Source organism: Aquarana catesbeiana, linkage group LG04, assembly GCF_042186555.1.
Source record: "Aquarana catesbeiana isolate 2022-GZ linkage group LG04, ASM4218655v1, whole genome shotgun sequence".
Classification (NCBI taxonomy): domain Eukaryota; kingdom Metazoa; phylum Chordata; class Amphibia; order Anura; family Ranidae; genus Aquarana; species Aquarana catesbeiana.
Genome location: NC_133327.1, coordinates 143,140,041 through 143,152,986, shown reverse-complemented (window position 1 = coordinate 143,152,986; position 12,946 = coordinate 143,140,041). Strand labels below are relative to the sequence as shown.

Genomic DNA, 12,946 nt, shown 5'->3' with positions numbered 1-12,946 from the left:
CTACAGACTCAGGGGCTGATGTGGACAGGGAGAGCGGAACTGTTCGCAACAATGGGGAGAACTAAACCAGAAGCGCAGGACAAACAAAAAGAACAGCAAAAAAAAGTAGGGGGGGACAAAAAAAAAACACATACGGAGTTGGGGGGGTTAAGGGAGTGAAGGAGCAGACGGGCAAGAGGCCCAGAAATTGAAAAGAGTAAGAGGAGAGAAGAGAAAGAGGTAAGAAAAAGAAGTTACCCCAGCCTGGAGTCAAGTTAGTTTGAGAGGCCTAGGCTGGTCAGGTGAAGAGTAGGAAATGCACACGACCACCACGGGGTCCATGCTTTGAGGAATTTAGCATGGGAGTCATGGAGGATACTGATCATCTTTTCATGGATCATAAGGATCATCAAGGTGTATTTCACCTTCGAAAATGGTAGAGCTGGCTTTTTCCAGGCCCTTGCTATTGTGCGCTTAGCTGTGATAAACAGATATGTAGCAATTTTCTGCTGGTAAGAGAAGAGGCCTGGGATTGGACAATGGACCAATGCAAATATGGGGTCCTTATGAAAAGGTAATTGAAGAGGGTATACAGGAGTCAAAAGACCCTTGACCAAAATCCCAAGAGGTGGGGGCAGGACCACTATATGTGTATTTAATCTCCTCGCTGACCACACCCCTGGAAGCATCTATCACTATAGCATGGGTTTAACTAAGCAATGCAGGCTGGGACCCAGTACCAGCATAGGGGGACCTTATAGACAATCTTCAACATGGCTGTGTTAAAGGAGCACTTCGCTATACTGGACCAGGCTTTACTTTAATCTGCAAGATCAATGGGAGACAGGTCTAGTTCCCATTTAAGCACATAAGAGAGGAAGGTAGAGGTGCTGTTGGCATAAAGTGAGGAGTAAATCAAGGAAATGGTGCCACGGACACCCAGACAAGCAGATGTGTTCGAAGGCGGTTGTGTGGTATGGGAAGGTGTCATGACGTCGGAGGGAAGTTATCCAGTGTCGCAGCTTGAATTCTGTTGTACTTATTAAAAACATCTGATTATCTGGCTGTGCAAAGGGAAAGTCCCAGTGTCCACAAAATTTACTGGCAGTGCAAATGCATACATAATGAGAATTTTGTCCACAAAGTACCAAACAACATTACTGTCATACATTTGCCTCTTACAGTAGGTGAACATTTGCATTGCCTGTATATTTTGTGGTCACTGGGACTTCCCCTTTGCGCAGTCAGATAATCAGATTTTTTTTAAAAAGTATATTTGGGTTGGAAAAAACAAAAACAAATTAACAGCTGTATAAATCAGTTGCCTGAAAGAGGAAGATCAATCAGTCTAGACATTCAAAGTGTGCACACAAACCTACCTCCTGTGAGTAGAAAATGAGGAAGCAGCAAAGCTTTATCTTATTCTAAAAGAATCATGCAGCATGATGTAGTAAGGAAAGTGTAAGCACTGTGACAAATGTTCTTTCTACAGCATAGGTTGTGTCTAACCATAGCTCTTTGCCAGGTGTCTGTAAGGGACTGTAACTGCATAAAAACATGAAATCCTTTTCAAAGTCTCTGAGCTATATTCATTTCCACACTGCATTTCAAATAATTCTAGTCTAATCCTATTAATCTGAATGATCCTAAAGGGTCTGTAAATGCACTTTGTGAAGATGCTGAAATACTGAGATCACATTTACTTCCTTGCATTCTGTGACAGGCAATCACAATGTCCACCATATTGATGTATTGATGTGTTACAGAACTCACAGAGTCTGCCTTCTGAACTATGAAGTTGCTGAAAGGAGGAGTTTCAGGAGGCGGAGTCAGTGCAGGAATCACAACTTGCAGGCAGCAAGGTACAATGGGATATGTAGTCCTTATAAATTGAAAGTAAACAGCAATGGAGAAACTACAAACTATGATGGAAATCCAGGAAGTTGCGGATGACTAGCAGAAAGGCAGCAATCACAACATAAAAGAAGATTTGCTATTACAATTTACAATGCTGATAAAAACTGTAAGTGTATGCTGTGACCATAGTTCACATTTAATAATTTGCATCACCACTCACAACATAAAATTTTATTTCTGTACATTTTGGCAGACTAGACAGGAGAGAGCCCGATGGAGGGGGGTGGTGACACCATTTTTTATCACACCAGGGTGACACCAACCTAGTGAAGCCACTACCAATAAGTAAATTAAAGTGATTGTAAACCCATATTTTAAGAAAAAATAACAAACGTGTCATATTTACCTGCTCTGTGCAATGGTTTTGCAAACAGCAGCCTCGATCCTCTTCTAATGCCGCGTACACACGGGCGGACTTTATCGACCGGACTGGTCCGACGGACATTCCGACGGATTTTTAACGGACTTTTGACGGACTTCCGACGGACTTTTTAACGAACGGACTTGCCTACACACGGTCACACCAAAGTCTGACGGATTCGTACGTGATGACGTACACCGGACTAAAATAAGGAAGTTGATAGCCAGTAGCCAATAGCTGCCCTAGCGTCGGTTTTTGTCCGTTGGACTAGCATATAGACGAGTGGATTTCTGGTTCCGGCGGAGTTATGATGTAAAGATTTAAAGCATGTTCCAAATCTAAAGTCCGTCAGACTTTCAACAGAAAAAGTCAGCTGAAGGTCCGATGAAGCCCACACACGATCCGATTGCCCACCAGACTTGGTCCGTCGGACCAGTCCAGTCAAAAAGTCCTCTCGTGTGTATGCTGCATTAGGACCCTAGCCTGCGCTCTTAGTTTCTCTCCCCTGTCAAGTGCCCACCATAGCAAGTTGCTTGCTATGGGACACTTGTGCGGACTTGCTCTTGAGGTGCACTCTCTGCATCCATTAACACAAAGAGCGCAACTGGACCCCCCCCCCCCAGATCTCTCCCCACTGGTTGGGATTAACAGCAGTGGGAGTAATTTGGTCCCACCACTGTAAGCCTATGAGGAGGTAAAGAGTGGAGAGCACTGCTGCTCTCATGCACAGCGCTGGACCGAGATCGGGTTCAGGTAAGTATAAGGGGGATGTGGGGGGAGCTGCGCTCAGGAGGTTTTTTACTTTAATGCAGAGAATGCATCAAGGTAAAAAAAACCTTTTAGCCTTTAGAACCACTTTAAATTTCTGATCCTTGCTGAGTGGCAGAGGCAGCTGCACAGGAGAGAGAAAGCACTGTAGGAACAGTTGCTAAGGTAAACCCGTTGAACATCAATGTGAGAGCTGCAAGGTTTTTTTTCTGCAACCACTGATATCAATGCTTGTGCCAATCCTGGGGGTTTCTTACTGCACCCACTGACACAAATGCTGAGAGTTATTACTACACCCACTGACAGCAATGCCAGGGGCTATTGCTGTGGCCACTAACACCAGTCCAGGGGGTTATTACTGTGGGCACTGACACCAGTGCTGGAGGTTATTGCTGTGGCCACTGACATCATTATTGGGTGTTTATAATGCAGACACTGACACTAATCCTGGGAGTTATTATTGTGGCCCCTGACACCAATGCTGAGGGTCAATACTATGTCCACTAACACCAATGCTGAGGGTCACTACTGCGATTGTGGATACCAATGCTGGGGGTTACTACTACACCCTCTAAAATGTAAGGGTCTGTAGGCTTAACAAAGAGGATACTGCACTCAAACATGTTTCTAGACAACTTCCCTGACCTGAAACTCCATTCCTTCTTGGCCACTTGACTTCACATATTGCACTTGACAGGACCTTTTGAGCCAAACCCAGGCTCCCAGACACCTTACAGTTGCAACTCCCTCCACTGTCCATAGTTGGATTACTAATCTGGACTAGTGGATACAGGACGTGATCTTGAGCCACAGATAAGTGCTTTTACCTGTGAATATATTTGTATACTTTTTATACTTGGATTAAAGCTGCTTATGTGACAGTGCTGGCCCTGCCACTGTGTGAGAATAGGCAGAAAACACACAGGATTTGCACTGAGGCAAAGTACGAAAATCCAAAGTATTTTTACTGAGCAGAGAAGTCTGGGGTTTCAGTTTTCTTCAGGTTTGGTAATCCCAGATCAGGGTCTTGAGCTTGTAGATTTCAAAGAGATTTTTTGTTTGGAGAATTCTCCAATGCTGTGTTCAGGCTTTACTAGAGATCTGCAAGCTGTGTGGGTGTGCACACTCATTATAAGCAAGGGCCTGGCAATAGCTCCGTCAGGAGAGAGCTGTGTGCTCCAGCTAGGAGACATGTATACTTCCATAAAGAAAGGTGACCCACTTGAGAGACTAAAATTCATGTTGGAGAGATTCCTTACCCATAGGACTTAGAAAGTCAAGACAGCTGAGAAACAGACAGGGAGAGCTGAGACAACTAGATGAGTCTAGAGTGCTGAGGGAAACCGTTATGCCCCGTACACACGGTCGGACATTGATCGGACATTCCGACAACAAAATCCTAGGATTTTTTCCGATGGATGTTGGCTCAAACTTGTCTTGCATACACACGGTCACACAAAGTTGTCGGAAAATCCGATCATTCTGAACACGGTGACGTAAAACACGTACGTCGGGACTATAAACAGGGCAGTAGCCAATTGCTTTCATCTCTTTATTTATTCTGAGCATGCGTGGCACTTTGTGCGTCGGATTTGTGTACACACGATCGGAAATTCCGACAACGGATTTTGTCGGAAAATTTTATAGCCTGCTCTCAAACTTTGTGTGTCAGAAAATCCGATGGAAAATGCGTGATGGAGCCTACACACAAGGTCCTATCACACATTTTCCGTCGGAAAATCCAACCGTGTGTACGGGGCATAAGTCAGAGCTCGAAGTGTCAGGAGCACCCCTATCATTAGGCCAGGAGTGGGCCCATACAGGAGAGAGCTGTGACTAAAGGCTGAGTGAGTCAGGAGTTAGTTCAGAATACCAGGAGAGCTGGTGAGACAGTGTGGGGGAACAGGATAAGAGCAGTGGAGATGCTGAAGAGAGAGCCAGGTGGCTTGATATTTTTGTGAACCTGTTTGGCTGTGTGAAACTGAAACCCATGCGTGGGCAACTGTGTTTGTAGACCTTTCTTTTTGTTTGCTTAGTAAAAGTGGGCCAACAAGCCCTTAAACCACAAGTTTGGACTGGCATGACTCCCTAAAACATATCTACCATTGAGTTAAGAAATCCCCCATATCAGACTTACTACAGAATTAGTGCTCTCTCTGCCTGTCTTTTGCTTTTAGATATATGTAATGGGACAATCCAGACCATTCTTTTACTGAGAGCTGAAAAATAGCTGTAGTATTTTAATGAATTATATTCTGAACCCATTTTCATCCTCATTGTAGAACTAAGGTTTGAATGTTCACTAGACTTTGGATTCTCATCTTTTTGAACTTGTGTTTTACTGCATCCACTCACATCATTGTTGGAGGTTACTATTACATCCAGTGACACTAATTTTGTTTTTTTGGGGTATTTTTTTTGCATCCACCGACACAATGCTTGAGATTATTATTGCATCTACTGACAATGATGGGGCTTATTTTGTTTAAAACAGAGCAAAGCAAAGAGGGAAGAGGTGCCAAATGATAACTACTTTAATGACCACACCCACACGCTCTTGGCATTTTTCTTCTAGATCCCTTTAAGGTGTCCCTCACAATTTATTTGGCAACCTTTTTTTACACCAACTAACACCGATCATAGGGTTTCATTTTATACCCACTGACATCAATGATAGAAATGATTTATGCATTAACTGACTTCCAATGTAAGGGATAATGTTATATACTTCTGACCACTGCAGTCTGTACAATATGTTGTATGTTAGATACTTCTGGTCAGATGTTTTATTATCTCAGTAGTTGCTGGCAGCTAAGTATTCCCAAACAGTTCTAACTAAGGTCTTCTTACAGGTACACTCAGAAATAGTATTAGCGCTATGTATACAGTATATTTTGTGTACATGTGGGCAGGTTGAAACAGTTAGAGATATATATTGGGTTAGTGGTTTGGCTCGGTGAGTTCCCTCCTTCCCCCAATCAGAGCCTTGGAAGACAGTTCTACCGTGTTTCCCCGAAAATAAGACCTACCCTGAAAATAAGACCTACTGTGATTTTCCAGAATGACTGCAATACAAGCCCTACCCCGAAAATAAGCCCTAGTTTAAAGTGGTTGGAAAATCCTATAATATCAAGGATGTCTCCAGTTTAATTATTCAGGGGATTGAAGCTATGGTGACACCCCCTAGGGGAAGCAATAGGAAAACCAGCAAAACCAATTGAGGTTGAATTTTTTCATATATACATTTTTTTTTAAACTGATGTGTTATGGGGTTTTTCCAAATTTTTTCTGCATGTTATTTTTTTCGTTTTTTCTGTGTTTTTCTGTGTTTTTTTTCTGCATTTTTCCTTTTTTTTTGCTGCTGCTGCTTTCCTGCTGTTTTGCTGGTTATTATATATCCCAATTAGTCTTCGGGTCTCCCGAGATTTAGATATTTGTAGGGGTTCTACTAAATATTATTTTTTGCATGTTCATGTGGTTAAAAAGCAGTGTTCTTTGATGTAGTCATCACTAATTAATAGTAATTTTCTAACTATTTATTAGATATCATCACACCGCCACTTTGTATTTGTACCCTTATTCCTTAGTGGCACCCCGTGAACTGATGTTCCTACATATAAACATGGTACGTTCCAACATGTTTTGGTAGATTTTTAGACATTATTTATAAACACGGTTTTACTATTAAAGGTTGCTTCGCAACAATTTGCACATTTCCTTTTGTTTATAAGTGCCGGTTCACACTGATGTGAGTTCAAAACGAATGTGATGCGTCAAAAACATTCTAAATTCGCATGTCATCCATGAAGTCATTGCTTTCAATGACGGTCGTTCACATACATGCGTTGCGATTCCTCTACGAATGCGATAAAAAAAAGGGTCTTGTGTGAGTTTACAGCAATGCGTTGCGAATTTAGTCTCCATAGACATCAATGTAAATCGTTCTGGAATCGCATTGTTGGTTCAGATATGTGCGAATTCCACCACACTACTCTCCACAAAAACCAGGAAGTACACAGGGAGTTAACACCTTTTTTTTTTACATTATGATTCCATTGGCTAGTACATCAATCGAAGCTATGTCCAACTCCTGAATTTTGCATTAAAATCGCGGTAAATTTGCGGTTGCGATTCCTCTACGAATGCGTTGCGATTTCTCTACGAATGCGATAAAAAAAGGGTCTTGTGTGAGTTTACAGCAATGCGTTGCGAATTTAGTCTCCATAGACATCAATGTAAATCGTTCTGGAATCGCATTGTTGGTTCAGATATGTGCGAATTCCACCACACTACTCTCCACAAAAACCAGGAAGTACACAGGGAGTTAACACCTTTTTTTTTTTACATTATGATTCCATTGGCTAGTACATCAATCGAAGCTATGTCCAACTCCTGAATTTTGCATTAAAATCGCGGTAAATTTGCGGTAAAAATCGCACCTCACACAGGACAAAAAAACGGAACGAATTCACAGCGCATCAGTGTGAACCGGCACTAAATGTATCTAGTTTTCATTGTTACGATTTCATGTTTTCATGCGTTTCCCCCACATTATAATAATTGGTGATGGTTTACTATGTCTTTATTATGTTTTTACTTTTTTGACTATTTTGAGATATTGGATTTTCTTATATATGTGTATCTTTGATATGTACATGTATAGCAATCCCCTTTTTCTTTTTTTATTTATGTTAACCATCTCGTTTTGTGGTCTATTTCCATGTTTTCCATGTTTTCTCAGGGGCCTCGCATGTATGTATGTATGTATGTATGTATCTCTTCCTCCACCCCCCCCCTTTTTTTGGCCACATGTGTTTTCAATTTAAAATCACTAAATGCATCATGTGACATGTTTGAATCTAGTATATATTTGTCAAACAATACAGTATATGGTCATTTAGCTATGACTAAGCAACAGTGATGTTGTGAAACGCGTCAGTGGTTTGTCCTGCTTCTGTTGTCATATGAACGTTGACTATTCATTACAATAAAGGCTTTTATCAGAGTGCGACTGCCCAGAATCCATTTCCTTAATATTGCTCATGCTGAGCCTGCACCTGGCTTCCACTTTGAGGAGGGCGTTTTCTTCAGTACACCACCTGGAGCGGTTCACCCTTTTGTTCTCAGTGAGGGAGATGTTGTTGGCACTCCTTCCGCCAGCGGTCTGTCTCCCATAGCAATGGGAGTGGATTGCATTGCAGAGGTATCCTATCCTGTACAGATGTACGGAAGGTCAAGAGTTAAGTTGAGTGCACGTATGAAGCCCAAGCAGAGTGCACGGCGGAGCCCAATCCACTACTGGGAATTGTGGTGGAAAGTACTGGACAGGTGGATGTGGACATTGGCTCATCATGTCCCTCCAAAATGCAAGTTATGGTGAAGGTGTGCATTGGCACGGGGAACTGAGAGTTAATTAGAGAACAATTGCAGTGCAGTGTGCATGGTGTATGTTCATCTTTAAGTGTAGAGGTCCGCCTTAGGGCTGAGTATCCCCCCACGGAGGCCCCAGCCTGGTCCTAGGACATTGATTAAGACGGCACACAGTAATTACAGTATTACACATGTGTGTAATAAAGTGACCCTGTACAAAGTGCTTTACATAGCCCAGAAGAACCCATGCTGTGTAAGCCTTCCATGTGACCCAGTACTTGGTGCCCAACGACTTAACCCCCTCCCCCCACCATCCTTAGCATACATTAAAAAAATGGTTTCATTTTAATAGTCTTTTGCATTTTATATACTGTATAAACAATCTATAGCAGTCTTTAGAATATGCAGTCTTTTGTAACATACGAGCAGTCTCTGCAACATATAAATAAAAAATAGTGAACTGTAGGTAGGGTCAGCTATCATGTTACTTAACCACTTCAATACTGAGCACTTTCACTCCCTTCCTGCCCAAGCTAATTTTCAGCTTTCAGAGCTGTCGCATTTTGAATGACAATTGCACGGTCATGCTGTACCCATATGAAACTTTTATCTTTTTTTCCCCACAAATAGAGCTTTCTTTTGGTGGTATTTATTCACCACAGGGTTTTTAATTTTTTTCTAAAAAACAATAAAAGACTGAAAATTAAAAAAAGCTCCCCCCCCTATCAGGAGAGCCTCTGATCGGCTCTCCTCTACCGGCGCCTTGTCAGTGGGAATAGAGGAAAAGCCGATAAAGTCACTTCCTGATTACCATGTGACCAGCTGTGATTGGACACTGCTGATCACATGGTAAAGAGCCTACATCATAGGCTCTTTACCGTGATCAGAGATGTGGTGTGTCAGAGCAACACACCGCAAAACTACCGATCGCCACGCTGCATGCCCTCGAGGCCGCACGGGAGTGGCTTATCCTGCTGAACGTCATATGACGCCCAGTCAGGATAATTGATCCACTTCCACGGTCGTCATTCTGCTATAGGCCAGGCGGGATGTGGTTAAAAAAAAAAACCAAAACCTTTATGATAAAAAACACATGTTCTCATGTTAGATCTACATTTCTATACAGACATGGAATAAGCTGTATCTGTTGAACCATGCCCCTCATAGTTAGCCATGCACAGCTTTTTCACTTCCTCTGGTGGACCCCAGGTCTCCAGTCTGATCCTGAACAGGGATGAATAATATATATGACAAAAAAAAACAGATGAACCCCTACACACACTCACCACTGTCTCCTTTATTTACTCATACAATCACTCATACCTAGAGGTGTAACCTGTCTGGAAATTTTGAAGACATAAGAAAAAAAACTTTTTTTTATATTACAAATGGAATGACAAGGACTGTATATCTTAGGAACAATTCAACTATACATGAGAACAGCTAACCACCCCCCGTTTCCCTGATAATAATTTAAAAGCTTCCTGTCAATATGCATTTTCAGTTATGGACAATGCTAATCCCAAAGCAACTATTGCAAGAGCTTGATCAATGTAATCTTGATTTCAAGGTGTCATTTCATTTAGAAGTGAAGGTATTGTGTAATTTTGTGAGACAATGGTTTGCAACACTTCCTTACTTGAAGATTCTGCTGGTGAAGAAACACTTTATCCAGAAGCAGCAGAAAGTGTTTCTGGAATGATAACTCTGTAGGGAAAAGCTACTCGCACTTTCATTATGGTCCTCATCATTTCATTCCATAATTTATTTTTTAATGTCTTTAGGGTGCCTCTGGTATGAAGGGTGTATTTTGTCATCCTTGTAGCATTTGGAAAAGAATATTTCTCCTCACAATATTTGCACATTTTAGCTTTGCTCTGTTGAAATGTTTTCAAACTTTAGATATTGCTCCCACCAATTTACTGAGTGGAGGAAAAGAAAAAATAATTTACTGACCAGACTATAGGTAAATCTTATGCTGTGATGGTGGTGAACATTAATAGTAATCATTTAACTACTTGACCTCCGAAAGATTTACCCCCCCCAATCCCGACTAGGCCATTTCTTGCCACACGGCACTGCGTTAATTTAACTGACAATTGAGAAGTGGTGCAATGCTGTACACAAATACAACTTATGTCCTTTTTTTCTACAAACAGAGCTTTCCTATGGTGGTATTTGATCACCTCTGCGGTTTTAATTTTTTTGCACTGTAAACAAAAAAAAAAACAACAATTTTGAAAAAAAAAATCAATAATTGTTACTTTCGGCGGACAGTTAGGCACTAACTGACACTTTTTGGGGACTAAAATAATGCACTGTCACTGTACTAATGACACTGCCTGGGAAGGGGGTTAAACATCAGGGGCAATCAAAGGGTTAACTGTGTTCCTAGCCAGTGTTTTAGTGTACTGTGAGAGGTGCTTTTACTCGGGAAAGACATAGAACCTAGTTCCTGCTTTGTAAAGACACAGGATCTTTGCCTTCCCTCCTGTCAGAATGGTGATCTGCCTTGTTTACATAGGCAGATTACAGTTCTGGCTCTCTGCCTAATAATCAGCGGGTGCTGGGGGACATCAAGTCTGCAGTACCTAAAGATCAGCTTCTGCTGTGTAAAATCACAGCAGGAGCGGGCCACCGGCGGTGCGCATGTGTCCCCCCTACCCAAAAGTGTCGGATCACGTACTAGGTATGTGATTTGGCGCAGCAGTGCCACCTTGCTGCCATAAATATAAATTATTACAGTTGGCAAGTGGTTAACGATTAAAAAAGATAAGCTATCTTGTCAGACAAGTTTACCTGTCAATTAAGGCCTGAGAGGAGGACAGAAACTATCATCTACTGTATCCCAACAATCACCCAACTGTAGGAGGTACAGTTTGCCCAACTGTCGGCAAACTGGAGCCTTTCCCCTGAAGTGCCACCCAGTGGCAGAATTGCACATTTCTCTTGTTTGAGAACTGAATTGAGAAGTACAGTGTTACTTGAAGGCCTCTTGCACACTGCACTGATGAATGAGCATCAGACATTCCTGGCAGAAAAAATGCGACGATGGGCTGTAGATCACTTGCGCGTATTTGTGAGTATTTGAGAGTATCCACACACAAGCAGGAAGCATGGCATTTACACTTATGCATGCGTACATGTAAACATTTGCATGTATTTGCAAATATACACACAAAAATACTGATCGGCAACTCAGATTTTTTAAATTTTACTGATCAATATTCAGTGCATTTTTTTTACTCTGTTGTGTGTACAGGCACATCCTTAACAATGGGCTGAATTTTAGATCAGTAAAAAAAATGCTGTACTGAGCGTTTTCAAGCTCGATGTGCAAGAGGCCGAATTGTATTCCAGGATTTGCTTGTCTTCAGCAGAAAGAACTTGCAAAAATGTTAGATTTTACATAAAGTATCAGAAATATTTCATTAAGGTCTTCATGTTATATAGCTTGAATACCGTGTCATAGATATATTATTTATAATTGTAAAAGAACATTTTTTTTTTCAATTTTTCTGGAAAAAACGCAAAAAAAGGGGCTTTAAAAAAACGGGACAAAAACAGTTTTTTTCCCAGGCATTCCCATCTCTACTTTAGTCACAAAAACAACAACTATGGCCAACTTTAGACCACATACCAGATGTACTGATTTTTTTCCTGCTCTCCATCCTTAGATCAAATCACTAAGTCTAAATTTCCCATTTGGGTATAATAACTTTCTTAAAATCGCAATTAGCATAACACAAGTATACCTATAACATTCTCCTAAGTGTATTTGTCTTTTACAAAGTCAAACTTCCTGCCAGCTGAATTGTTGTAGCAACAAAGCAATCATCCAAGTTTTTCTAGTTTGCTGTCGTTTTTATATTGTTTTAATTTTTACAGTGTGTATTCTTTCATATACAAAATGTAGTTACTGCATTGAAATCTGTCTGCTGAAAAATCTCCCTAGATTCTCAGGAGAAGGATCTCCTCTCACTTCCTGTTTTAGGCACATAAGTCATTACTGAGGAAACAAATACGGAGATGCTGGCTACAACCAACTGACAAGCTCTTGGCTCATCACATCCTTCCTGTTTTATCTTTCTTTCTGATAAACTTCCCCACTCTAAAAAATGGTGTTGTAATATCTTAATATTTCCAGAGTTTAGGCAGTAGGAATTGTATAATATTTTGTTAACATCATTGCAATATAAGGTGTTTTCTTCACAAAATATCATGGGAAGGAACTGTGGCCATTTGGTAGGAAGTGGTCCAAGGGAGGGACTCTTCCATTTGCCATAGCTGATTGAGTTTGATAGAAAGGGGTCCAAGGGAGGGACTCTTTCATTTGCCATTGCTGATTGAGTTTGAAAATCTCCCTTAAGGTACTGTTTTCATGCACTTTTCACTAGTTTAATCATTGTGGTGATATTGATGTCATATAATTGGTGAGAATTGGGTGGTATATATCATTCTTCACATAGACCTATGCCTGGAGCAGAATAAACTCTACAGGTTTGATGAACATGAGATGAACATGTATGATCTAAATATAAACCTATAACC

At 41.2% G+C, this 12,946-nt stretch overlaps 1 protein-coding gene across 1 annotated transcript in view; it reads right to left on the bottom strand.

Annotated features, from left to right (window-relative positions):
- The window catches only part of KLHL6 (kelch like family member 6), an 86,486-nt gene that overhangs the window by 49,310 nt on the left and 24,230 nt on the right, over positions 1-12,946 (bottom strand). The window lies entirely within an intron of this gene.